This window comes from Arvicanthis niloticus, chromosome 1 (assembly GCF_011762505.2).
Source record: "Arvicanthis niloticus isolate mArvNil1 chromosome 1, mArvNil1.pat.X, whole genome shotgun sequence".
Classification (NCBI taxonomy): Eukaryota; Metazoa; Chordata; class Mammalia; order Rodentia; family Muridae; genus Arvicanthis; species Arvicanthis niloticus.
The window spans coordinates 13,488,576-13,516,084 of NC_047658.1; positions in this window are offsets into that span (position 1 = coordinate 13,488,576).

The following is a 27,509-nucleotide window of genomic DNA, read 5'->3' on the forward strand; positions in this document are numbered from 1 at the left end:
CACCTCCCAGGTTAGTTGTTCCTACCCACAGCTCTCACCACAGACTGTGACACAATGTCCTTATCTCCATGGTAGATTTAAATCTCTAAAACCACCATCCACAGGCAGAACCTCCTCCCTTAAGTTGATTTTGCCAGGAAGGTTGTCTCAGCAGTGAGAAAAGGAACTAACGTATTGATTTACACCAAAAGAGAGGTTTATAAGCTCATATGAATCAACCTAGTTGCCCATCAACAGATAGATAACAAAAACAGTTTGGTATGTGTGTGCATATTCTCTATGCATACATATTATATAGAGCTAATACTCAGTTCCAAAGAAAAATTATCTTAAAATTTTACAGAAAAAAAAATGAGGGACTTAGAATGTATATGTATTAAGTGAGGCCATACAGTCTCAGAAAGAAAAAAATTCACATGTTCTCTCTCACATGAGGAACTTGGCCAACACCATGTGTGTAAACAAACCTATATGTAGGTACAGAACCGCATGGCGTAAAGAGAGGAAGAAAGGCTAAATATGAGGGGATGAGGAGAGACTGAAGTCAGTGATGGGCATGGGTTACGAAAGAGGATGTGAAGCTGATTGCTTGTCTAGTTCTAACTTGGTCACAGGTTATTTGGTTTTGGTGATGAATGCGTGCATAAGATGTACTAAAAGTATAAAGCGTTATGTGGCACTCCATGGCTTCCGTTCTGTATGCCTTCTCTGTATGTATAGAGTTTCATTGGGTTGTACAGATTTGGAGACAGGTTAATTTCCTTGTGTGGTGTTTTTATTTATTTGCAAGTAATAATAACATTCATTTTAAAAGAATGGAGAGTAAAAAGAAAGGAAAAAAGGAGGGAAATAAGGAAGGAAGGAAGGAAGGAAGGAAGGAAGGAAGGAAGGAAGGAAGGAAGGAAGGAAAGGAAGGGAGGGAGGGAGGGAGGAAGGGAGGACCATGTCCATGCTTAAATCTGCTGGAATCCTGATTCTAAACAATGTCATCCAACCCTTCCTCTCTCAGCTTCTCCTTGTTTTGTGGTGGCTCTGTTCTCAGGCGGCCCTTTCCTTCATGGTGCTAAGATAGCTACCAGAGCTTCAAGCAAGCATCCCATCTTCCCAACTGGAAAACCAGCTTCTTCCTCCCCCCGCCCCTGCCCCATACAGATGTATACATTTTGATTGGCTGGACTTAGGTCATGTGACTTCCACTTAATCTGGGCCAGTTGTATCTTGAAGATATTCGCCTGCTTCTCTCTAGATCACGAACTTTGGCCTCTCATACTTTAATTTACAGAGCACTGTTGTTTCCTTGTGGAAGAAATCTTTCCACTTAGCCTAACTGGAACTATAGAGAAACGGAAGAGAAGCAATTTATTTGTATAGAAGTGGTGGTGGTTGCCTCCCTGCCAGCCTGCAGCTTTAAAGAGTCAACAAATCTAAGAAGGTGATCATCTTCATCTTAGCAGGGATCTGGAATGACTCTTTCTCACATCAGCTCCTCACTCTGAGCCCCAGAGTTACAGAGCTGTGGGGAAAGGGATACCATCCAACCATGTGAGCTCTAGGCTGCTTAATGCTGAGAGAGGAGGCAGGGATCTAGAGGCAACTGTCAACACAGGGCCTCCGTTTGTTTACGCCATGTTCCGTATACAGGCCCGAGCCCTAGCATCCTGGAGAAGGATCTACATTAATATCCCAACTTCTGCTTATGGAGGATGGCTGGAAGACAGAGAAACCATGTCTGTGCTGAATTTATTTTGTTAAGTTGACACAGGCTAGAGTCACCTGGGAAGGCCAAGCCTACCCACTATGGGCAGCGCCATCCCTTCGCAAATGGTTCTAAGCTGTATAAGGAGAGCTAAGCAAGACATGGACAGTAAGCCGGTAAATAGTGTTCCTCCATGGTCTCTGCTTCAGCTCCTGCCTCCAGGTTTCTGCCCTGACTTCCTTCAGTGATGGACTGAGACCTAGGATGAAGAAGCCAAACAAACCATTTCCTTCCCAAGTTGCTTTTGACCATGGAATTTATTACAGCAACAGATAGCAAACTGAGACACGCTGCCACTCAAAGGTCAACAGCTTTAGCCTACTCATCAAAGCTGCTTCCAGAAAAAGCTATGTAATTCCTAGTACAGATTCTTACCACTCCATGTCACCTAGGAAAGCAAAAGAAACCTACACATCATTAATTGGCATTCTTGAGCCCTTTCTCTGTCCACACATTTAGCCAAACAACAGCTAGAGGACAAAGAAAATTTATATTGGCATGATTTAGGGTCTGCCTTTGCTGGAGAAGCCATCTTCCCGGCCTGACTTCCCTCAGTGAGCCAGTGTGGTGCTGATTGCTCTGGCAAGTGCAGACTGGCCTCTGCAGCCGCACCTGTTTTGAAGGCAACCATGTTTCCTCACAGCCCAAGGACCACTGGCCCCCACTGCCAAAGTAGAGCCAGACGGGCAGGGAGCGAGGAAGTCTCCTGTTTGACCCCCCACTGTTCAGGCTTGCTTCTCGTGGCCACTGTGAATGTGGTTTAGATCTGATTGATTTCATCTGTGAAATGAGCTGAAAATCCCTCCCAGAGAGAAGTGTTCAACTCCCCTCCTCAGTGCAGACATACCAGATCAATCAGATTGCCTACCACCCGGTACAGCTAGGCATGTGCAGAGAGCAGAAGGCTCCAAGAGAGCGGAGCTCATGGGCCTGGTGGCAGGAAATTGGTTGACAATGTCCACATCCTTCAGAGCTGAAGTTGCCCTGTGGGTGCAAGGCTGAAAAACAGGGAGGATGAAGTTCAGAACAATCGGTCCACTCTCACCTCATGTTTGGGTATCACGCACCTGACATCTGTGGCTACCTTATTGTGTTTTCTCAAGAATAAGCCCTCAGAGACATGCATGGGAAGGATTTGGAAGTAGACTTGAAGCAGGGGTGATCTTGGGAAGACACTAGTTGATGGAGGTAAGGAACTGAGCTAGGGGGAGGATATAAATCTGGGAATTATCAATTAAGGAGAAACCAGATGCCACAGTGGGCAGCGGGGCCAATCTCATTCATGGGGCATCCTCTCAGTGGCCATGAGGAGTAGGTTTTGGGACTGTGTCACTGAGAGGAACAGGAACTCTAATAACTCCTGGCTTTTGTTGCTAGGCTGACACCCTGTCCTGAACACAGAACACCCCAGAAAAGAAAAACAGTAGGCTGTCTGTGGCGCTATGCTCTGGAGTCAAGAGCCCCTGTGTTTGAGCACTTGGTCCCCAGCCCATGGCACTGCACTGTGTTGGGAGGTTCCAGTAATCAAGGGACCTAGCTGGCTTACATAGGCCACAAGGTTTAGGCATTAAGGGTTAGTAGCAGTTAGTGCCACTACTGATCTTATTCAGTTTCCTGAGCTTCAAAGTGTGAACAAGACAGGCTGCAAACTCCCACTGTCAGAGAAGCCACACTTTCCTCCATGACAGACTGTCCCCCTGAAGCCATGAGCCCAAATAACCTCCTCCTTGCTCTGGTTGCTTCTGTCAGTTATTTTGCCCCAGTGAAAAGGGAAGTTACTAACACCTGTAGTGACCCCCAAGGTACATTTAGGGACAGCAAGGTCAGTATGGTAATGTCAGCTCCAGCTGTGTCCTCAGCTCTCAATCCTTCCTTCTCCTACCCCCTTCCCCCTCAGCTCCCACCCCTTCCCCCTCAGCTCCCACCCCCTTTCCCCTCAGCTCCCACCCCCTTTCCCCTAAGCTTCCATCCCTTCCCCCTCAGCTCCCACCCCTTCTCCCTCAGCTCCTACCCCTTCTCCCTCAGCTCCCACCCCCTTTTCCCTCAGCTCCCATCCTCTTCCCCCTCAGCTCCCACCCCTTCTCCCTCAGCTCCCACCCCCTTTCCCCTCAGTTCCCACCCCCTTTCCCCTCAGCTCCCATCCTCTTCCCCCTCAGCTCCCACCCCTTCCCCCTCAGCTCCCACCCCCTTTCCCCTCAGCTTCCATCCCTTCCCCCTCAGCTCCCACCCCTTCTCCCTCAGCTCCTACCCCCTTTCCCCTCAGCTCCCACTCCTTCCCCCTCAGCCCCCACCCCACCCCCAGCCTGTAAGATATTCCCTGGAGCCACAGTCTTTGGTGTCTATGTGGTGACTTCAGAAAGCCCCTCCAGTCCCCAGAATCAGTGTGACCCTCATTTTAATACGGACAAAGAAAGGACAAATGAAGGGGCAGGGAAGGATACAGGGGGTCAGTTGTAAGCAGGCGGCAAGGAGGCTGGCGCCCCTGGAACCACGGGCCAAGCTACTGTCTCCTTTCTCCTTTTTCTCATCCTGTCAGGTCCAAGGCTTTCATGTCTCAAAGGACATTAATGCAAATTTTTATAATTTCCCTCTTCATCTAAAAGAGACTCTGGCTCAGCTGTCTAAGAGGCACTGATGAAGTTGATGTGAAAAATCCCATAATTGGTTGCCAATATCCAATTACTCCCTGGGAATATGGAGGCAATGGCGAGGTAAGCCAAAAGACCCAGCCCGGGAACAGCCAATCCAATGGAGGCTTGGCACAGCCCTATTCATGGTCACAAACAAGGGACAGGGTACGACTTGGGAGGCATGGGGAAGTCCCGCCCTCAGCCAAGCATCTCCTGAGCTGTTTGTCCTCCAGCAGAACCTTTCCTTGGGCTGGAAGATGAGTCACTATCAACCAGAAGCCCTAGGTAAACAGGCCTGTCACAGGCTGAGAGAGTGATTGGTGCAGGCCATGCCACAGTCAGCAGGCCCTGCCAGCAGCAAGTCAGGACATCATCCTCTGGGCTTCCTAACTTCCTCTTTCATGCAATGGGCTTGTCAGAGATGGCGAGAGGCTGGAAAGAAATAACTCCATTAAAACTAAGTCTTCAAGTTGAAGTGTAGTAATAGAAAGATGACCAAGGCATGCTCCCTCAGACGAGTCCTCGAAAGGAACAGATCAGAGCCCAAGCCCGGCAGGATGGCCCCTAGGAAAGAACAGAAGATTGCATCTGGATGCTACTCCACTAATACTTATGAAAATGGGTGGTTGCACAAGCCTGCAAGCCATCAATCCCAGACTCAGGACAGTCAGGAGCTGGAGGCCAGCCTGGGTACATAGAGATACCCTGTCTCACACAACATCAACAGTAATAAAATATCTATTGAGATAACTATTGAGAAATGGACACCCACATTAGCCCCCAAAGACTGACTGGCTTCAGAACCTGCCTACGAAAGCAGTGGTCACTCTGGTATCAGGGAAGTACTCGACCCTGAGCTGCCCACCTCCAGGCTGAGGGGTGAGGTCAGGGGCAGAGCAAAGAGGATGAGCCCTGTGCTGCTCTGCACTGTATCATGTCTACAAATAAATGAGGTAATTCAGTTTCCAGGACACGTAACCTTTTCACTTGGCATAAATTGTGATCACCCAAATAAATACAGGAAAATCACATTAAAAACATATATATACGAAGCTCATTCATTCAAGACATTTTTCCAACTCTGAAAAAAAAAAAATACCTGTGTCTTACCAAGAGTAGGAAGAAAAAAAAAAAAAAACACCTCAATTCAGGACTTCATGTATCTATGTACATCCCTGTCAGCTGCAGACTAGGGTCTTGTGATTCCTAATAGCCCAAATGACCTCACAGTTGCCCCTTAGAAAGGTCAAAGGTCAAAGAACACCTCCCCCCATTCTGAATTGGCAGAGAGCAAGTGAGATGTATGACCAGGTCACCATGCAGTGCCAGGAATGTCTGAGCAATAATCAATTGCAAATTATGTCTTATCAAGTTAAGAGTCAAATGGAAAGGAGGCTGCGACTGAATATTTTTTATCAAAGCCATTTGATGAGAATGGAAATTACCTGAAGGTTTTAAAGAGAAGTTTGGTGAGGACCCTCAAGAGTCACCGCCTTCAGGGCAGCATTTGAAACCAGTTCTGTCACACAAAAAGAGCCAAGGGTTGGGGGTAGATGGCTCAGCGGTAGAGCATTTGCCTGGCATGGGCAAGACCCTGGTTACATCCCCAACATTCCAAACTAAAAGAACAGGACTTGGGGAGGCAGTGGCCCAGGGTTGTGGCCTCCAGAGGGGTCTTCCCCAAGGTCAGGGGGACTGTAGTCCCTCTCTGCTCACCCTGAGCTCCAGCCAGGGTTCTACTCTCCTGGGGTCTGATTGACAGGGATGAGTAATCCTCATCCCCCTGAGAACATGGGCTATCTCTGTCCTTTGTGTACTGTTTCTGGCGAGAGAGCTTCCTCCCATTCATCACAGCCTTATACCAGGGTTATGGGGAGGTCAGGCCTCACCAGTGTGCCACAAGGGAAGCTGGACCAAGATGTAACTTGGGGAAGAAGGACCATTGCTGTCAACCCCTCAGAGGGGATTCTTCCTTGTGAGCATCTCTCTACCAAGGCTGTTAGAGGCAGGGCTCAGACATTTCTGAGAACAGAGCAGAAATACTGCCTCAAAATACCATTCAGCGATACAGAGCAGAGCTCACGGGAGTCACATTTCACACTGTGTTGGGAGGCTGAAATGCCAGGTGAGGCTCTGCTTCCATCCCACTGTCTGGCTTTTGCTAGCCTGCATAGTTCTTGTGACTGGGGAGGAGGGGCTGTTAACCCAGGCATTGTGTTAGGGCTCCTCCTGCACACAGCCCTTTACAATTTACGTGAAGCATGGTATTTTGCTAAACTTCGGTGCTCATAATTTTCCAGAGAAGACAAACTTGACGTCCGTCTTCCTCTAACAGGTAACTCGGCAGATCTCAGGAGGAGCAGCCTAAGGTCACGTAGTACAAGATGCACCTAGAGAAAGCTCATAGGCATCAGACAGTTTGGAGTATGTCCTGAGAATGGTCAGAAAATGACTTCTGATGTAATGGATACAGGGTGGTCGTGCACAGGTCATCAAAGGACTGGCCAGTGCTTTACATCATGTCTGTAGGAGAGGGGTGAGTTTAAGGAGACTTGGGGTCACCGAGTGATTGTGGAAGAGGCATGAGATGGATGACAGGAACACAGGGACCATTTGGTCGACAGTCTGTGTGTCAGCCTGTGCCAAGAATGAGTGCTATGGTACACTCTGAGGCACAGAGAAGAGAATTAAATAAAAAATCAAATCTCAGCTTTAACTCACCAAGGCCGAATGGTCCCAACTGTATTTACCAACCTGGTAATGGCACTAGGGAACCTTGTAGCTGGAGGAAGAAAACAGAGACATGCCTTCTATCCCTCTCCCTCATGGGGCAGAAGTCTTTGCTAAACTCAACAAAGCACATGGTAACAGACAGATGCTGTGAGATTACTTCTGACTTTCTCCTAACTTCTCAGATGCTCCCTTTGCAGAGACTGTAGTTTCCTGCAAGGAAGGGTGAATGAGGTGGAGAGTCCCAAGAGTCTTCTTCTACAGCTGCATCTGCTCCCTATAAAACCAGAGACTGTTCCCCAAGGAGGAGATAAGAAGACATGCAGGCCATCAAGCCTCAGAGTATCCTTCCCAAGATATTTCCAGGTTGGAATGGGCTGGTCTGGTTGCCCTCCCCCCACCCTGGTGTTAGGCATTTGTAAGAACCAATAATCTGTGGTGCTAAGAGTCTTATTTTGTTAAGATGACCCTTCACTCGGTGGTCCCTTCTGAATGCCTAGGCCTGCCTGGAGTCTGTGGACCACAGAAACATCTTTACCTCTGGGCTTTAATTATGCTTGATTTTAGCTTCTGCTGAGTGATCATTCGTCTTCCTCTAAGCCCCCATTTTTCCCAGAGCAGTTTCTTGATGTTATTAGAGCTGTCTATAAAATATGAATCCCAATTCCATGATAGTCATAAAAGCCATAAAATTCTATGCCTGCCATGAAAATATTACATGATTTACTTTTGTGTGAAGTACATATTAAATCTCAGGAGTGGGATAGGAGTTTGGCTCTTCAACACCACGAACTTTTAATAACACACACTTTGCCTTAAATTCCTATTATTTTAAGTTCCCTTTCTTCATTTTACAATAGCTCTTCATTTCAAAATAAAGTCAGAAAAAAAAAAAGCCCTGGTCATATTTATAGATAAAAGTTAGTAGTCACGGTATTTTGAATTCTTTTCTCCCCTTTTATGGTGTTTGTTTTTGTCATGTATATGGCATGATTTGTGCATTGGTCTGCTTCGGTTTTATTTCAGGCTCCTTTGGAGCAATATCAGGCGATTAACCAGATCTTCCTGCAATGAAGCTGATAGCACTATTGCCAGGGTCAAGGGGCGTGTCTACATAAATCTGCACACGCACATGCACGCGCTCTTGCGTGTGCATGTACACACACACACACACACACACACACACAGAGAGACACAGGTATATGTGAGCTTGAAAAGGGGAAGGAGAGCATTCTGCATGAAATGGAGGAGCAGGAGAAGACACTAGAGTACCCCTCTTTTTTTCAACTCCACCCATGGATTGGTAAGTGATAACAATATGGTATAAGAGATGCAGAAGGGAGGACTTGGATTGGCCTCTCGAGAGCATGGGAATTTAGAGAAACAAAAAAGACGGGACAACATCAAGCATAAAGCCCTAGGCTTCATAGTGAAGAAGCTCAGAGGATGCTAAGCAATTGCACATAAGGAGGTACTACCCAGTCAGCACAGCCCACAGAAGAACCAATCCCTGCCCTAAAGCCCAGGCTCCACACATGCCAGCTTTCCTGCCTATGGACCCATAACGTATTTCAAACAAATCAAGGGTGGAGAGAAGATTGGTTTTCAGCCTGGAGGGTGCTTGTGACATTTGGAATGAGTTGAAACTGATCTAAGAGATTTTCATTTCAAAAGATATCTGATAGGATGTGTCGATGGGGTGTTTCACACACCTCATCGCAGTTCAAAGACTTCGGCCATGAGGATGGTGATCCCAAGGTGGAGAGCAGATGTGTACAGCTGCAGCAGCGGGAATGGGGTTCCTGGTACTCAGACCTATCTATCAGCCATCTAAAGTAGCACAGAGACAAAGGCTCAGGTCTGACTCAGGCAGGCTTTAGGTTTATGATATCCTGGCACCAACCAGGGGATCCACACTGGTCCCCTATGAGCCCAGCTAACTGTCCCATCTTATGTATCTGAAAAGTTATACAAAACTGCATCTCAAGGTGATCACTCAGCAGGAGGGGGAGGGGACAACAAAGAGGAAGAAAGGATTCAAAGTGAGGAGTTAGGTTTTATTTCCTTTGACAGGAAATCTCCCACCCTGTGGGCTGTGCCCATGCACAGACAGACTCAAAAGGCCTTGCGCAGATTACAGACCGTAGGGAGTATTGGCGTGAGCATTGGAGGTGGTGGAAACTGTGAGCTGACGTTCATGAGTCTATTCGAAATGAAGTCACTGAAGCAACATGCAACTATGAGGCATGTGGAAAGTGAATGTCTGCGTTGACTTCGAGTCTCTGAGGGCCTTCTTGCATCCACTCACTGCCCAGCCAAGATTTAGTAGTTCTAAGCCCATCTCAACCCCTTCCTAACATCCCTCCACCTCTGGCTTCCAGTGAATGCTATTCTTCCCCCTGCAGTCAACCTACCTCACAGATGGGCTAAATGTCAAGATTTGTGAACAGCTCTCTGAACCCCAGGATCTGCATCTAAGCAACCCAGCACCCTGTTGTTGCTGGGTTACTGGGAGAAGAAAAAGAGTCCTCTGAAGGCTGTCTGGCCCATGGCCACCTCTGTCTGGAATACAAGCTGTGGTTATTTGAATGAGAACAGCCTCATAGGTTCAAATACTTGAGTAGCTGGCTAGGTTCAGAAGGACCAGGGGGTGTGGCCTTAGAGGAGGTGTGTCATTGGGATGGGCTCTGAAGTTTCAGAAAGCCTTCTGCCATTTCTAGTGGTGCTCTCTCATGCTCTAAGATCAAGAGGCAGCCTCTCAGGCAGACTCTCGACTCTCCTGCCTTTGCTCTGCCATCCATGGGCTTAGAAAGCTCCAAGCCCAGTTAAATGCTTTCACGGCAGTAGAAAAGTAACCGAGACACAAGGAAATTCCATTTCTCCACTGCAACGGAAGCAATCTCACACATTAAACAAATAATCCTAATATTAATCTCACCAGATCATAGGGGGGTGCTGGCACATACCTGGGATCCTAGCACTGGTGACCAAGCAGGAGATTATCCAATTCAAGGACAGCCTGGGCTACAAAAGGACTTCAAGGCAAGCCCAGACTACATAATGAACCCTCTTCTTAAAAAAATAAAAATCACCTACATAAAAAAACCAAACAAGCCACTTCTGATGTTTTGGGCATGTGAACCAAATGAATTTGAAGAGGATTTTTGCAGGACTGAGTAACGCAACTGCTTCAATTAAAAATAACAGAAAAGGCATGACTACTAAACAAGTCAAGCTTGGTTACAGGAGCCAGAGCTTCAGGTGGAAATCGGCTCCCACTGTGACTCTTCTGCCAGGCTTTCTTCAGCAGGAGAGAACAAAATGCAGGAGAAATCTGCATGGCTCACACCTTTAATCCCAGCACTTGGGAGGCAGAGGCAGGCGGATTTCTGAGTTCGAGGCCAGCCTGGCCTACAGAGTGAGTTCCAGGACAGACAGAGCTATACAGAGAAACCCTGTCTCAAAAAAAAAAAAAATCTGCACAAATACTAAGTTTTGTGAGTGAAAATCGATCAAGACAGACAAACCTGATTAGGGGTAGGATGCTGTAATACATAGGGCAGCCTGTGAATGGGTGGCAGGTTCTAATAAGATTAAAGAAAATCACCCGGAGAAGAGGGTCGCTTTCCCTTTCTACTCTTATGCTTAGCGTCACCCACCTGGAAGCTTCTTCCCCCTGGCCTCTGGCTAAGGAACAGTATCTCTGTTGCTAAATGATTTCGCTCCTCAGTGGGTCCTTACAGCCATCGCCTCTGAAACTAATGACCTTCTGGGAGAATGGAGAGATTGCAGCCCTGGGGTACAGGACACAACATAGGGAAACTACATTATATCCATTACCTGCTCCTGGACTTTGAAAGAGTGCCAGTTCTCATAGTCTTGGCAAAAATAAATAAATAAGAGGATCCTGGGATCCTCTGAGATTCTTTCTTTTAAATTATTTTTTATTAATTCTTTAAGAATTTAATTGAACGTGTTTTGTTTACATTCATCCTCAACTTCTCCCCTTACCTCCTCCCCTTAGCCCCTCCCCTAACTCTTCCCCAACCCCTCTTCTAACCCCTCCCTAAACCTCTCCCTTAACTCCTCCCCCAACCCCTAGCTCCTCCCCTAACCCCTCCCCTAACTCCTCTCAGGCTGATGCCCATTTTCCTTTCCCCTTAACATCAAGTTCTGTTTTTAAAAAAGCACTAACACGCTGGTATATGTTATTCATACATATACTTTTGTGAGTGAGGAGAAGTTCATGATTCCCTGCTCCTCACCAAGGAGCAATTGACAGTGGATGACTTAGACTGTCTTCTACAGAGTTACCTTTTTGGTCTAAGCAGAGCTAGGAAATATTTGCATTAAGATGGAGTTATATTAAGTTAGAGTCACAGCGCACATGTGTTTTGGTCAACAAAGATGGACACAGCCTACTATGAAAGAAACTCGTGGCCCCTAATATGACAATGGAGCTGAAAAGTCTCTACTTCCCAGCGATGCTGTAACCATTCCAGTGTTTATGGTCACATGCTGGGAATGACAATGGTGACATAGCTCAAGTCATTATATACAGTGTATAATAATACCTGATAAGGTAATATATGACTAGGCTATGTATTAACTATGCTTCATCTCATTATTCTACTTACATTAGTATGTCTTCTATGACAGAATCTACCACATTAGAGCCAGTGTGGCATCTGGCCCTACGTTTACTTTTTCTCTTGATGCCATCAAGAGGCTACATCCCGGCAACTGACCTATCCCTTCTGGTGTTTGTAAGGAGACCCTATATTGTTTGCACAGTGGCAACCTTGCAAGAAGATTAATCCCTCAGAAAGCAGTTCCAGCATTGATGAAGGCACAGTTGTAAGTCATGGCTTAGGTTTGAAGTTGTCAATCAGAAGGAGAGTACCATTAGGCTACCAGACCAAGGATCCAGTGCAGGGGAGAAGGCTTGCAGAATAGAAGGAGACACAGCACCCACCTCTCTGGCACCACACCTCCCTTCCAAGGTGAGCCCAGCTCTGGAAACCCTGTACTGATAAACCAGTGCATGTTTTCACAAGAACCACCTACTTCCAGATCCCACAAGGTTCCCTTACCAGCTTACCATCACCTTAGCAGCTGTACATGCTGGCCAGCTCACTCTACACTCTCCTGCTCTGAGAGCGACTCGGCCCTGCCTTAACTCTCAGGGAGGTATCGTCCCCTGGCTCTTTCGACCCAAAACCACTTGCCTCGATGTCAAAATTTAAGGAATAATAACAAATAGATGTGGGACATTAACAAAGGCTGTCAATAACGTCTGCTTTTGTTCAAAGAAGAGGAGGACAAGAAGGAGGAAAGAAAAAATAGAACAGCCCACCCTCCTTCATTCCCTTTGTAAGCTCCTTGCTGTGCAGAGAAGTCCCAGGCTGCTTCATTCTGAGCACCTCTGGAATCTTTCTAAGCTGTTACATGGATGTCCTCAGCCCCCCAGGGACTTGAGGACTAATTACCACGTTGACACAGTTATTGTCTTCTCCATCATCAGCTTGCATGAACGTGTGCACCATGGTGTCAAAATGGACGTACTTGTCAATCATTTGGCCTCCCCAAACAGTCAATTAAAATACACACACGAGAAGATTTTTCTCAAATTTGTCATAACAAGACTTTGCATTTGCGTATTTTTTTTTAACTAAAGATAAGGATCCTGTGTACATCTTCTAATTTATTATTGAGTATTTATTATGGAAAGGGAGTCTTTTTATTCCTGATCACAACTCATTAAAATCGAATATTATTCTCGACAATCTACCACTGAAGACTCATCACCGTTAGCAGGAAGGAATAAAAAGCGTGTTTCAAATGAAACTTCATTTGAAGCATTTCTCTTTGGAAACAGTCCAATGTGTGTACAGGGGAAAGAGTATAACACATGTAATAAAATGCCTTAGTAAATTTACCACAAGAAGAAAAAGAAAGAAAGAAAGAAAGAAAGAAAGAAAGAAAGAAAGAAAGAAAAAGAGGAATCTAAAATCCCTTGCAAAATCTGAAGCAGGAACCTATGACCAAACCCCAAGGGCTATTTCAAGGGTACCCTAAAGAAGAAAGAGGGGAGTAAGCTAAACATTGCCTTCCTGCTTCTGAGTTTTAGCCATGAGCCCCTTTCATCCCCAGCCCTGCACTGAAACTGCTGGGTACCTTGTTAGCTATGTGAAGCTGTTCCCTGTACCCCTCATGTTCCAGCCAGAACCGACATTCAGATCATCATTACACGCACAAAGAGGCCACATTTGTAATTCTCATGAATGTCACCCCATCCACAGCAGGCCGTCGGAATGGGGTTATGAATACTCCGTTTGCTGACTGGGATGATTCTGGCATTAGCGATGTGGCGTTTCCCACATGTTTAGCCTGAAAGAAGACATTTGTTTGGACTGTATGCTTCTGTGTACTTTTTTAAATGCAATAAAATTGACAGATGACTCCTTTTTTGCAACAGGTTTGGAGAAAGAAAATATCATGATTTTGTTCCCTCTTCCCCTTTCTTCCTTGATGGCTGTTTAGACAGTGGTCTTAAAAAATCACTAGTCACTAAAATCCCTCATGCCCGTTTCATATTGTGTTGATTCATATTAAATTCATGACAACAAAAAAGCAACTTGAGGCACTTTTAGAAATGACCGCTCTTTAGTGTGCCTCTCCTTCCTCCGGGCTCGGTGGGCCCAGCGCCCATAAAGCTGCCTGCTGTCTTGTGTCATGAAAAGAAACAGCTTTGCCTGGGAATGCCATTACTGTGTAATGAGGCGTGCGGCAAAATATACCTTCAGCAGCCACTTGATGAAGGCTTGCTGACACACCAGCCCAGACAGAAATGTTTTTTTGTATGTTCTTCCTTATTTTGTCCATCAATCACATCATTAGTCAAAGCAGACAAGCCTGTCAGCCGGGGCCCAGATGCGGAGTGGCAGGCGATCAGCGGACAGGTGTTCTACCCCCCACCCCCACCCCCTTCCGAAACGCGCACACCCAAAATGAAATCCTGAAATGAGAAAGGAGCCAAGACCTTGTTTCAAGGGCTGAGACGTCAACAAGAAAGAAAAGGCACGGAGGGCAGAAGTTCAGAAGCCCACTTGGAGCGACCTGAGCAGCAGGGATTCATGGGATTGTTCCACTAAGCCAGAATCGCGAGTCAATTCTGGAGAGTTTGAAGAAATCAGGGAGGAAACGAGAGAGAGAGAGAGAGAGAGAGAGAGAGAGAGAGAGAGAGAGAGAGAGAGAGAGAGAGAGAGAGAGAGAGAGAGAGAGAGAGAGAGAGAGAGAGAGAGAGAGAGAGGCAGGCAGAGGCAGCCTGACTCACAGGAGGCAGAATTAATAAACAAACGAGTAAATAAATGAAACCCTGTTCATTTCTTGTGGTCAGCGAGGTATTCAAACACAACATTCAAGGACAATAAATAAGAGCAACTTCCTGGGTGACCCTCTTAGGTATCTCAAATGCATAAAATTAAATTGGATAGTTCAGATGCCTGGGGTCACTCAAGCCTATCTGAGCTATCTACCTGACACTGGCTGGGAAATTGAGGGCTCCAAATGGCTAGCTTCTGTAGCAGCATGGCTCATTTCTAGAGAGCTAAAACATCCTCTGGATATAAGCCACCCCTCCTTTCCTGGGGATCTCAAGTTTCTTTCTTCCAGGCTTCCTTTCTGCCAGGCATTCATTCTGTCTGGAATGTAATAGGTTAAAGAAACCAAGCATATGGAGTCATCTACTCTGGTTAATTTCTAGCTTTTCAAGCAATCCCTGAAATGTGTGTGTAATGAGCTCATTGCTTGGTTACCCTTGGTTACCAAGGAAGACTATCTGGTGGAGCCTCTCCTCACCTCGTCCTGGCAATTTCAGCCCCTGAATGCAACCTGAAGGCTTCCTAAGAGTCCAGTTTGGTTGAGATGTTACCAGGCATCACGACTCACTTCCCATCTTTAATGCAGATGTCCTATGTTAGAATAATTTTAATCATACCATGACACTAAAGAGAGAGTGTAGAGTCTCATGTCCACTTCCTCCTCCTTTTACCACATATTAAATTAGCACAGTACACTTTTACAGTTACTGAGTCTACGAGGCACGTCATTATGGACAAAACCCCACCGTGTATTCAAATTTCCTTCTTCATGCCTTTGTTTTTAGGCAGGACCAGCCTAGCATGCCTGGTGACTAACCCATCCTTTAGACTCTTGGATGTAGCAGTTTCTCAGATTTTCTTTGTTGTTTTTAACCTGGTAGTCTTGAGGAATATCTATATATGCCATTTTTAATAAATATTATTTTTAAAATTTAGACTTTATGTGTGTGTCTGTGGACTCAAGATCAATTACACCTAAATAAAAATAGTGCTTGAAAAAACAAGTAGGGAGGGGAACCTTGAGATGGGAAGGAATTGGGACCATGGAAAGGTCAGAAGTCTCTACACAGCACCGGGAAGAAGATCTGATGCTCCAATCTTCTCCGGAGTTGACCTTTCTAAAGATGCTGAGCAGGAAGGGAGGGATACCTGATACAAGATTCAAGCCCACACTTCCACCTTTAACTGGGAATTAAATCTGCAGATATTCCCTCTGGGGCTTCCAAAAGGAAAGCAAGAACACCATTAATCTAAGAAGCTCTTATATGCCACCATGGCAGTACTTTATTTATCTGGGCCAGTGGTTGAGTTGAGCAGGGACCATAGAAACACCGGCTAGAGAGACATGAAGTGCCATGGACTGGGGTCCCATGAGGGCCAGGGCTGAGACTATAAGATCCCAACCTCCCAAGATAGAGACAGATGTGGGCTGTAAACCTATCCTCCTGAGAGTACTTCCACAGGATCAAGAGAAAGAATGAGAGAGAGAGAGAGAGAGAGAGACAGAGAGAGAGAGAGAGAGAGAGAGGGACAGAGAGAGACAGAGAGAGACAGAGAGAGAGAGAGAGAGAGAGGGAGAGGGAGAGGGAGAGAGAGAGAGAGACAGAGAGAGACAGAGAGAGGGACAGAGAGAGGGACAGAGAGAGAGACAGAGAGACAGAGAGACAGAAAGAGATATCTCCTCTTGCCTTTTCCAGATCCCAGAGAGCTCATGAATGAGAAAGTGGGTCAGTGGGTCAGTTTGGGAATTAGTGGTCACTTCTGGTGAGTAAGAAAAGCTGTTTGCTTTTTCTCCTGTCTCAAAATTCTATCTGACAAAGAAATAGTGACTCACAAAGGAATTCTAATTACCACAGCCCCAAACACACAGCGGCTTGGTGCCTGGACTCTGAATATGATATGTGACGTTGTTAAAGTTGTTAAATTCCACTTTCCCTTTCATCCTTGCGAGGACCCCAAGTTTTCCAGCTCATACACATGTTTTATGAGCCTGCCTTTCAGCCAGAAGGTCTGTGGAAAGTAAAATAAATGAATCCAACACTATTCATTTTACATCATCTGACATTTATCCTTAGAAAAGACAAGTGACAATTTGAATGCTACAATCACATTGTAAGGATCTTGACATTGGATGCACAGTATATTTCAATCAATCAATCAATCAATCAATTGTATGCAGCACTTAGGGTGTGTGAAGCCAAGTGTATAGGCAGCTCCTTGACCGCTAAGGATTTTAATAATTGGAGAATCAGAACCATGTTCTCTCCCACTGTGAGCATGGGCTAGGTGGATAGACTTGAGAAGTCATCTGCCTCACAGATCTATCAGGAGACAGAAGACTTTTCAGATATTTTTTCCTTGAGAATTTGAGAAGAGAAAACAGAACACATTGATCAAGTCCCTATGGCTTCTAGTTTATGAATGAAAACTCTCATTCTCAACAGGATAGTACATTTGAATGAGAAATGTCCCCACAGCTCCATGCATTTGATCCTTAGCTAGTGGTGCTGTTTGGAGAGGTTACAGAAGGTGCAACCTTGCTGCAGGAAGTACATCACAGGGGATGGGCTTTGAGAGTTTATAGTCTCGCCCCATTTCTAGCTCACTCTCTGCTTCATGTTTGTGGCTGAAGATGTGATCTCTTAGCTCTTCACTCCTGTTTGATGCCACGTCTCCTGCCATTATGGACACTCCCTCTGGAATCATAAGCCCAAGTAAACTCTTTGTTCCAGTGGGGTGTGGTCATAATGTTTTATCATAGCAACAGAAAAGTAGCTAATACAAACACTGATACAAGAAAAAGGTTGCAAGGAAAGATTATTTCTGTTGTGATTGTTGGAAGAAGATCAGCTGATGCGGTTTAGCTATGGCTTTAAGTATATTTCTCAAGTGAGTTAGGGAGAGGCTCATCAGGTAACTGTGGGTGACAAAAACTAGAAGATCTCTGGAGCTTGCTGGCTGGTCGCCTAGCTCCAGGCCCAGTAGGAGACTGTCTCAAGGGAATAAGGCAAAGTATGGTAGAATGAGGTACCAGAGGTCCTTCTGTGGCATGCACACACATGCACACACATATAACCACATGCATACAACCACACACATGCACACACATATACACACATATAACCACATGCATACAACCACACACATGCACACACATATACACACATATAACCACATGCATACAACCACACACATGCACACACACATATATAACCACATGCATACAACCACACACATGCACACACACATATAACCACATGCATACAACCACACACATGCACACACACATATAACCACATGCATACAACCACACACATGCGCACACACATATAACCACATGCATACAACCACACACATGCGCACACACATATAACCACATGCATACAACCACACACATGCACACACACATATAACCACATGCATACAACCACACACATGCACACACACATATAACCACATGCATACAACCACACACATGCACACACACATATAACCACATGCATACAACCACACACATGCACACACACATATAACCACATGCATACAACCACACACATGCACACACACATATAACCACATGCATACAACCACACACATGCACACACACATATAACCACATGCATACAACCACACACATGCACACACACATATAACCACATGCATACAACCACACACATGCACACACACATATAACCACATGCATACAACTATACATACGAACACACACAACCTAACACACACACACACAGAGAGAGAGAGAGAGAGAGAGAGAGAGAGAGAGAGAGAGAGAACGAACTTAGGCTCCAATATGAGGAAGTTAAAAGATGTTGGTACTTTTAAGAAGTGGTACCCAATTGAAGGTTACAGGTCATTGAGGATCTGCCCTTGGAAGGTATAAAGGTAATAATGAGAGGCTAGCAAGATGGTGTGGCAGGTGAAAGTGCTTGCTGCCAAGCCTTCTGATCTGAATTTGACCCCCAAAACTCACATGACGGAAGGAAAAAAACTAACTCCTAAATGATGTCCTCTGACCTCTGTATGTGTCATGGGAAGCACATGCACATGTACCCTTCCCTACACACTGCCCCACACAAAATAAATGTGTAAAATGTTTTACTAAGATCGTCATGGAACTCTCCTTTCTGCTCCCCCAATGTTCCACCTGTGTGATTTCTCTTGCATGTACTATCGCCATGATATGATGCAGCTCACAGGTCTTCATCATATCCAGAATTGTACTTTGGACTATCCGTTTTCAAAGTTGTTGATTTAGTAAGTCCCATTTCTTCATAAGGAACGTGGCTTTGGGTATTTCACCACAGTGACATAAATGTCACTAACACCATGTCCGAGAGTAGACTTCCAGCTGGGAAAGTTCAAGGGGGTGAAACATGTCTCTGCTCTTAGAGTTTTCTTTCAGTGTCCTTTCGGAGAAAAACTGTGCTTTCTCAGGTTATGGTGGGTTCTTCCTTCCTAGAGCCTTGACTGTTTCTGTGGAAGGAAGCACAATGGGGCAAGTAGCAGGCCCCGGTATAGCAATGGAAAGAGATGTCACTTATCAGTTGGCATGGTGGAGGTACCTTCTAACCTTGTTTATCATCTCAACACCAGCCATGCAGAGGATGCCACTCTTTTAAAAAGTTCATGACCATTCAGTGGCCTTTGTGTGTAGCAGAATTAGGCTACATATCTGGTCTTGGGGTCTCCATCTGTCTCTTCATGTGCAGCACCAGCAACAGGCAGAATTCATGCGCGCATGGCTATCTGAAGTTGGTCACAAGGGAAACCCTCTTTTCTAGATGCCATACTAAGGAATGTTGGCAGGAGACTTCTGCACATTAGGAATATTTATGTTTATAAAAAGAGACAAAATGAAAGGCTTGTGGTTCTGTAGGTGGAAAATAAAACTGAAAGAAAATGGAGACAGAAGCTTCTATTGTTTTGGTCAGAAATGGCCTCCAAACATCTAAAGGTCAAAGGTTAGTCACCAGCTTGTGATGCTTCTGGAAGGTGAGAGAACCTCTAGAAGGCGGAATCTGGTGGGAGGAAGTCAAGTCTTTTGAAGTGAGTCCTTGACAGGGATCCTGAGACCCCAGCCTTCTCTCTTCCTCTTTGCTTCCTGGCTGCCATGAAATGATTACTTCCTCTGTCATGTGCTCCTGCCATGATGTACTGTGCTACCACAGCCCCCAAAGCAACAGACCAACCAACCGTGAACTGAAATCTCGAAAACAGTAAGTCCAGATAAATCCTTCCTCCTAAGAAGTTGTTTGTCTCGGGCATTTTGTCACCGTGATGGAAAGTTGACTGACACAGGTGCTGAGGTTGGAAATAAGATCTCATTCCTTCTCTTGACTAAGCTCTTTGTAAGATACGGCCACCAAGGTTTCAAGGTCCTAAGACACAACACTATTATATTCAAAGTTGCTGAGATCACCCAATGCTCACGCATGAGAGCAGGAACAAACAGTTCCGTTTTTGTCCAAAATGAAAAGGCGGTGCTTAGCTCTTTCAGACAAAAGTGATAGGCTCCTTAATGCTTAATAGAGCAGCTGCATTCCAGAACTTTTTTACGGTACAGAGTGTGAAGACTAGCCAGTGCCCTTGAGCTGCATCAGACCACTTGACCAGCTGTCTTATGGATGGAACAGGGAACCTATGAAGCAAGAGGCTTCCTAGGGTGTGGCTCCAAACTGCCTTTGATTTCCCGTGTGTGTCCCACCTGAGATCTCTCTCTCTCTCTCTCTCTCTCTCTCTCTCTCTCTCTCTCTCTCTCTCTCTCTGTGTGTGTGTGTGTGTGTGTGTGTGTGTGTGTGTGTGTGTGGTGTCCTGTGAGTCTGTATGAGCCTATGTGACTCTGCAAGGCTGCAGAAGCCCACTTGTCCTCAAGAAGCTCTGGCTTTTCTCTTCAAAGTTCTCCCATTGAGATAAAGGTGTGAGGTAAGCCATGAGGGTGAGAAAATGCAGTGCCCTATGCAGTCAAAGGGTTCCTTCAAACTCACATTGAAATATATTTGGCGTTTATTTGGAGAAGATGGGAAGAAATTAGATTTGGAAATAAAATTACACAAGTTTGTTCTTGAGACTTTACTTCAAAGGTAAATCACCATAAATAGTAAACAACCAGCCGGGCAGTGGTGGCGCACGCCTTTAATCCCAGCACTTGGGAGGCAGAGGCAGGCGGATTTCTGAGTTCAAGGCCAGCCTGGTCTACAGAGTGAGTTCCAGGACAGCCAGGACTACACAGAGAAACCCTGTCTCGAAGAAAAAAAAAAGAAAGAAAGAAATAGTAAACAACCTAAATATCTCTGAAATACACAGAATGGTAGACATCCTCAAATGTAGACAGACCCCTGTTTTCCTGCTTCTCTTTAGATATACTAGAACCACAAAACCATCAGAGGTCTATCTTCCCAGTGAGTTTTATCAGCCCATTTCCATGTGTTCCTAAACAAAATTAAATTAGCACACAAGTGAGTTCTCCCCGACTAAGTTCATGGCAAATAGCTTTTTCTTCTTCTTTTTTAAAATTACTTTTTACTTAGTCACAAGAAGACCAAGCTGCACATGTGTGGGGAGGTCTAGGTCCAGCTCTTGTATGTTCTTTGGTTGGTGGTTCAGAGTCTGAGAGCCCTGAGAGTTCAGGTTAGCTAGTCTTCCTGTACTGCAGCTTAGTGTTCCACAGAAAGGCATGCTGTGATTTATGGGAGTTTACTAACTAAAATGATTCTCAGATTTTCATCATTACAAACAGACCAGTGGCCAAGAGACTGCAGAGATGACCAAGCAGTTCACAATAATTCCTGCTCTTCCCCAGGCCTGGAGTTTGGTTCCTAGCACCCAGGAAGGGTGCCTAGCAGCTTGTAACTCCAATTCCAAAGGATCAGATACTTGCCCTCAAGTGCATGTCCACGCACACATACACAAATACAAATAAATCTTTTGAGGAGAAGACTGGTGTACAGTTTTACACGTAAGTCTTTGAAGTTTACGGAAGTTTATGATAGTTTCTAGAACTGAAGTGACTTTGTTTATAGATATGCATTGTTCTAAGTTGTAAATGCTGTGGTTGCATCATGGCCTACGGCCAAGCTGCCCTTTTGAAGGGCTGATGTTTCACCTATGGTAATGACATATTTTCCTATGCCTTCACCTGCTCAGGATTTATCAGGATTTATTTTAAAATTTCAGCATCTTAAAAAAAAATTATTAGGGGGCTGGGGAGATAGCTCAGAGATTAAGAGCATACACTACTCTTCCAGAGGATCCAAATATTCCCAGCACCCAAGTGGAGCAGTTAACATCTGCCTGAAACTCTAGCTCCATAGGATATGACGCCCCCTTCTGGACCCTTCAGACACTGCACTCATGCACATATACACAATTAAAATTAAATTAAAATTCAATGTCACCAATTGAATATATGTAAAGAAACAATCTTGTTTTAACTTAATGTTCTTCTGATTATAGAAGAAAATGATGTTTTAAGTATATAAAGATATATATTTGCATTTCTTGAATTGCCAAATCATTTTCTTTGTCTATAAAGTTTGTTTTTAGGTTTTTTTTGTTTTTTTTTTTTTTTTTTTTTCTGAACTTCAGGAGTAACTCATACACTTCAGATGAGAAATTTTGGTGTATATATAATGACTATTTCTCCATTTGTTTTTGCTCAGATGGCTATTTATTTATTTATTTATTTATTTATTGGATGGGTGAGGGAATGTGCTTGTACCATAGTATATGAGTGGAAACCAGAGGATGGGATAACTTTCAAAAGCTTCTTCTCTGCGTCCATCATTTGGATCCAAAGAACTGAACTCAACTCATCAGGCTTGGAAGTGAGAGCCTCAAGCAGCTGAGCACCAGTCTTGGTGTTTCCTAGCATAGTCAAAGATGTCAACCTATTCTTCAGAGCTTCTGGGAATCTTATCTTATTGAAGAATGTTTTCTATATCCTGAGGCTGTTTCCTCCTAGTAATCTTTATCATTGCTTTCTTCAATCAGTCTCATGTTTTATATTATGGATTTCCAATCCAGTAACTAAACACATTCACCACTGGCTGATTAGATCACCCCCTGTCCTTCAGTTCCTTCAATCCTTTATCTTAAACTCAATTCTATGGTTGTACTTCTTCTCTCTTTAGTCTGTTCTACGGCTTGCTTGCTTGCTTGCTTTCTTGGGACCCACAGTTTTAACCAATATGCCTTTAAATAGAGTGTGAGACTTCTACGGGAAAATTATTCCTCCCACCTTAATGTTCCCTGAAGTTTTTCTCCTATATAATTTTAGAATTAACTTTCTAGATTTCAAAAAGATTCATTTTTCTTTTACGTGTCTGGGTGTCTGAGTATTGGCCTACATGCACACATGTTTGTACATATACTAGCCACATGGATGCCCAGTGTCCATGAAGGCCAAAAGAGAATGCCAGATCCTGTGGAACTGGAGTTACGGCCAGGAGTGTCCTGGCTGGAGTTAACAGTTGACTGTGAGCCATGCAACATGGCTGCTGGAAACCAAACTTGGGTCCTCTGCAAAGGGAAACAAGCACTTTACCACTGAACCATTTCTTTAGCCCTACAAAAATGTAGTGTGTGTGTGTGTGTGTGTGTGTGGTTTGTGTGTGTGTGTGGTTTGTGTGTGTGTGTGTGTGTGTGTTTATGTGAACATGACTGCAGTTCATGTCCTTGGAGGCTTAAAAAAAGTGTCAGACATTCTGGAGCTGGAGTTATAGACAGTTGTGGCCCTCTTGATGTTGGTGTTGGGTACCAAACCCAGGTCCTATACAAGAACAGCCAGCACCATTATATTCAACCTCAACAAAGATTTTGTTTAGTTAAAATTTTTAAGTTATGTTTTTAAGTTTTCATTTGAGAAAGACTTAAAGAACATCTCTGTAGATGTTTAGAATGCATTTCCATGGCTGCCTCTTTTATGGATTTTTGAAGCTGAGTTGTTGAGTACATAGTATTTGTCACAAAATAAACTAAATAAAGCCTTCTATCCAAAATGCTGCATTTTCTTGGGACACAGCGAATGGCTTTTGGCAGTATGCTGGAAACTATGCCAGCAGAAAGAGTAAGTGATGTTAGAAAGAGGTTATGAAGGTCCTTTGGTGATGTGCTTTCGAGATGGGCTTTTGTTCTCCGTGAAAGGGAAGAGGTCAACTATTTTAACTTAACTGTGGTAATAATATGATAAGATTTTGTTTTAGAATGATCACTCCAAATGCAATGTAAGGATAATGGAGTGAGAAGAACAGACAGCAAATGAGAGACACATAGGTTGTGAAAAAGCCAAAATGAAGGGTCTACAGAACAAGTAAGAAAGAATAGATTTAAAGAAGCCATACTCTGATTCCACACAGCATCTGCACAGGTCTTTCACAACCTTGTGGCCAGTGAGCTGGACATGGAGTCTTCCGGAATTATATTGGAAGGCCTTGAGCATTCTTTCATTAAAAAAAAAAAATCATCTACAGTAAAAAGAACTATGAAGCCTCCAAGTTGGATGGGTCCCAACACAGGCTGGAAGTCAGGACAACTACAAGTGACATGACATGCTCCTTGATGAGCTCACACTTGGTGATGAGAAAAGACAGCATGTGACAGATATGGCAATAAACACTTTTACCTGCCTGATACCATGGCCAGATGCATTGATATGCACAAAGTAAGGAAGAAGCCTTGCTTGACCCTGGGTCATGGTTTCAGAGGACTCAGCCCAGAGTTGCTTGTTCCTATGGAAATCATGAGAACATCACATTGACAGAACCGTGCCAGAGGCTGCTCCTCTCTGTTTGGTGGACAAGAAACAGAAAGGAATACTGAAAGGGTCAGGGTATGACACCATCTCATTAAGATACCCCTTAGTCATTTCCTCTAAGACCTCACACCTTAACTTTAATCCTGCTTAACAATGTCATTACACTATAAATCCATCAAGAAACTAGTCCACTAGTTAGATAGGATTCCTTATTACCTAACCCTCCCTGGAAACACCCTTGCAAACACATCCAAAAGTATACTTCCTTCAGTAGTCCCTTAGACATAATCCTACCAGACTGATCAAACTAGATATCACAGAAGTGGACACTGATAAAGGCCAGCTCCTCATGTAGGACAAATGGGCCACTGGCTTGGTCTCTCAGTCTTCTTTGACCCATGAGAAGTGGAAATGACCCAGTTGTGACAGATGTAAGTTATTCATGTTATTGGTGCCTTTTCTAGCTCCCTAAGCAAGAGACAGGAAGGTGAGCCTAGGCCAAGCACAACAAACCAAGCACTAAGGTTCTATGGAATACATGTCTTCACAGAGGCTCCCTGATCTCAGGACCTAGTTACTGGTCTCTCCTCCTTCAGTCCTTTCTTCTGTGAGGAACATGTTCAGACATTGCCCATGCAGTAATCATCTCAAAGAGGCAGGTTAGGACGAAGCTACGTCTCTCCCTCAAAAGTTAGCAAAGTGTGGATTCTTTGGGGAAGAGAGAAACAGAGGAAGAAAAGAAACAGGAAATTAAATGTAGGCAATTCATCGCTCGCTTTGAGTATTCTATTAGCAATACTTGAGGGTCCACTGATGTCTGCTTTTGATTAATTTTTTTCTTAATCATTTCCCTTAAAAGAAAAGCTGCCTATAGGATCAAAGTCATTGCTATACTTAGAGGAATGAATAGTCTAAGAAAAAAAATGCTTCCACTTGCATTTTTGCAATTTTGCATGTAGAATTTGTATAAATGATACAACCTGGAACAACGTATAAACTGTTACAAAGATGAATACAGAGACAAGCAAGCATCTACTGTAATTTCAGAGAGCAGTTTTCTTCCTCACAAACGTTATGAAAATTAGTAATTTCAAAAGGCTGTTGGCGAATTGTGCTATTAGCATCCTGGTACGGCAAGAGTATAAATATATTAGATTTGAGGGAAAGGCATTTTCAAATTCTTTAAATTATCTTTTTTTTTCCATTTTCAAATTCTTTCTTGCTGTCAACATTCTGAAATCACATAGCTAAGAAAGAAAGAAGGAAAGAAAGAAAGAAAGAAAGAAAGAAAGAAAGAAAGAAAGAAAGACCCCACAAAACCCTGTTTTGTTTTGAAAACACAGAGGCCTGATAATATTTGCCTTAATGCCCAAGAGTGACAGAGGTTAGAAAGATGGCCATGCCCCACTCATCAGTCTCTGCTTTGCCATCAAGCATGGCATTTGCATAACAATTCTACCTGTGAATTAAGAAGAAAGTGACACTAGGAGGCCATAGAACCAGAAAGGAAGACTTTGTGTCATGAAGTCCAGGTATTATTATAAGCAAGCCAGGTGTTCTGCACCCTGCCCTGGTTGTTCTGTGTTTCTTGCCTCACGTCTTCCCTGGCTACTTCAGCAGAACTCCTGACTGTGAGTAAGGCTGCCACAGCTTGGTGGGAAACAAAGAGCCACAGTTAAAGGATGCTTGCTGGCTTGTTTTGTATGCCTGTTATTCCTTGAGAATTAAAATCCTTGCTGAAAATCATTTAGGGTTTGATTTTCCAAGTCCCCAAGGACCGATTCAACTTGAGGCCCTCAAAATAAATATAAACGGTGTCCTGGGAAGATGAGCCTGTAGCTTGTTTGTAGAGTCCATGACTAATATGCAAGAAGTCCTGGGTTCATTCCCCAAACCCACAAAACTAGGGCATGATGGCATATTCTCAAAACCCTAGCATTCAGGTTGCCAAAGCAGAAAGATCAAAAGTTCAAGGTTACTGCCAGCTGCATAATGATTTGGGTCCAATCTGAGCTACATATGATAAGGTCTTTCTCAAAAAAAAAAAAAAAAAAAAAAAAAAAAAAAAAAAAATCTGATACATCAAAGTACATGGAGCTACCGAAGCACCACAGAAAATAAGAAAATTAAGTTTTCTTTGGGATGATATTAATCTTGGGGAACAAGAAGCAAGTAACATCTATGACTGTCTTAGTTGTCTTAATTACCGTTCTACTGCCTTGAAAAGATACCATGATGGAGGCAGCACCTGTAAAAGAAGCTTGCTCATAGTTTTAGAGAGTTAGTCTATGATCATCACAGTGGGGGAGTGTGGTGCTGCAGCAGAAGTTGAGAGCTTATGTCCTGATCTGCAGGCAGCAGGCAGAGAGAGAGAGACACTGGGCCTGGAATAGGCTTCGGAAACCTCAGAGCCCACCCCCAGTGACACGCCTCCTCTAACAAGGCCACACCTCCTAATCCTTCCCAAACAGTTCACTAATCCGGTATAAAGCATTGAAACATATGAGCCTATGGTGACCATTCTCATTCAAATCACCTACAATGACCCTGTAACTGGGTCAAAAGCAGAACATACCCACAGAGAGGATGGGCTCAATCAAAAACATTACCAAGCAGACAACAAAGAAGCAGATCTACAGTATGACTCTGTAAAAGCAACAAGCAGGTAGACTAGAGCCCCAAACTGAGACTCCAGAATATCAGCTTGAAAGACTTTTCTACATAGTAAGCATTTTAGGGGAAAAAAGTTTTAGTAGCTCAGGCATTTTTTTTAAAGGAAAAGAATTAAATTTCTGAAGTACGCATAAAACAAGACTGGAATAGGAATGCGTGTTTCAAAAAGAAATAAATTGGCAGGGCTCTAGAAATGAAAATCTCTCAGTCATTAAGCTGAGTATAGATTAAGAAACAGATAGCTAATGGTCAGACGTCAGAAGCAGGTACATACCAGGAGCCATTAATAAGCCTGGAGTTATATTTCCTTCCTCAGCATCTCTGTCTTCAAAAGGAAAATAAGGAAAACAATAATCATTATTTATGACTCAGAAATGCCCACTAATTGAAGTTCTCTTCCATAAATAAATGTGTCCTGTAGCATAGACCCAGTATCACACCCAAGATGCTTAATATCACTGCACCAGTGTTACAAAATAGACGACCAAGCTTACATTTACTCTTTTATCCTAGAACTTTCTTTTGTGGGATTATCCCCCAATCACACAACTTAGACCAGTTCCCTGTTC